The following is a 1,959-nucleotide window of genomic DNA, read 5'->3' on the forward strand; positions in this document are numbered from 1 at the left end:
TGAAGCAGAAACAGTAAATACTCATTGGGAGAGGAATAGCAGGGAAGGAAAAAGAGAAATTTAGAGTAATCCCTTATAGAGAAAAGTGGAAATTGATCAAAAATAGAATCAGGGGAAAGCTCAAACACTTAGAAATTAAACAAAAATAAATTTAAAAGGATTTTCTGAATATGTAGAAAACATTATAAGAAAAAGAGAAAGAAGGAAGGGAGAGGGGAAGAAGGAGGAAGAGAGGGAAAGAAGGAAGGAAGGAAGGAAGGAAGGAAGGAAGGAAGGAAGGAAGGAAGGAAGGGAGGGAGGGAGGGAGGGAGGGAAAGAGGGAGGGAGGGAAGGAAGGAGGGAGAAAGGGAAGGAGGGAGGGAGGATGGAAGGAAGAAAGGGAGGGAGAAAGGAAAGAAGGAAGGGAGGGAGGAAGGAAAGGAAGAGGGAAGGAGGGAGGGAGGGAGGGAGGAAGGAAGGAAGGAAGGAAGGAAGGAAGGAAGGAAGGAAGGAAGGAAGGAAGGGGGAGGGAGGGAGGGAGGGAGGGAGGGAGGGAGGGAGGGAGGAAGGAAAGAAGGGAGGGAGGGAGGGAGGGAGGGAGGGAGGAAGGAAGGAAGGAAGGAAGGAAGGAAGGAAGGAAGGAAGGAAGGGGGAGGGAGGGAGGAAAGAAGGAAGGGAGGGAGGGAGGAAAGGAAGAGGGAGGGAGGGAGGGAAGGAAGGAAGGAAGGAAGGAAGGAAGGAAGGAAGGAAGGAAGGAAGGAAGGAAGGAAGGGAGGGAGGGAGGGAGGGAGGAAGGAAGGGAGCATTTGATCCAGCGGTTGGCCTTTCATCTGAAGCTTTTGCGACACTGAACAGAAGTTACTGCCCACAGTCTCAAGACATTGTGCTTCTCAGTTGCCCAGAGACAGAAGGAAGTCAAATACCCAATGACAGAGCAGGCAAGAGCTCCAGAGAGCACTGTGCACAGACACTGATGGCACTGCACGGATGATGCTTAAGGAAGGAAGTCCAAAAGGTAGAGCCATTACTTGCGGTTTCACACACACATGGCACAGAAAAAGAACAGCAAAAACAAACCAAGAAAATCCGTCAAACTCTGACAACACAGTAGGGTGACAAGAGGGAGAACAGGTGTGTGTTGGTGGGGGAGGGAGGCTCTTGGACTGGGTGGAGCATGCCTCTCACTTATCCTGGAGGGAACCAAAGCTCCTGAGAGTATAAACTAAGGCAATATGGGCAGAACAAGAAATAGGGAGGAGCCCATGAAGGAAAACAGTCCCAAGTGTAGCACAGGATTTCTTGTTGTTGTTGTTGTTGTTGTTGTTGTTGTTGTTCTTCTTCTTCTTCTTCTTCTTCTTCTTCTTCTTCTTCTTCTTCTTCTTCTTCTTCTTCTTTTTCTTTTTCTATATTTTTGTTTTGTCTTGTTTGGAGTGATAGCACAGCGGTAGGGCATTTGCCTTGCACACAGCCAGCCCGGCCCGAGCCGGGTTCGATTCCTCTGCCCCTCTCGGAGAGCCAGGCAAACTACCGAGAGTATATTCAATAGGCCATACGCAGCCACAACAAGTTTCAAAATTGAGACAAATATCAAAATGGAGACGTTACTGGGCTCGCTCAAGCAAATAGATGAACAGCAGGAGGACAGTCTTTTTTTTTTTTTTTTTTTTTTTAGCTACACCCTGTGCTGCTCAGGCCTTCTTCTGGATTTGTAGTCAGAGGCCAGTCAGTCATTCCTGGCTGGCTTGCCAGGGATCGAATCTGGGTTGGCTGCATATAAGAAAAGTTCCTGACCTGCTGTACAATCTCTCTAGCCCCTAAATGATGATAGTTGTCATGGGGAAAATTGAGGTTGTTTCATTCTTATTCTTTCCCCTTAATCTCCAAATTGAATGTAATTTGCATGCTGAATAATCTATGACTGAATAATCAGGACACAATAACTTCAGTCTGAGTCTTTATTACTTCACTGAGAGAAATGGA

The sequence above is a fragment of the Sorex fumeus genome, unplaced genomic scaffold (genome assembly GCF_029834395.1).
Source record: "Sorex fumeus unplaced genomic scaffold, SorFum_2.1 ptg000026l, whole genome shotgun sequence".
Classification (NCBI taxonomy): domain Eukaryota; kingdom Metazoa; phylum Chordata; class Mammalia; order Eulipotyphla; family Soricidae; genus Sorex; species Sorex fumeus.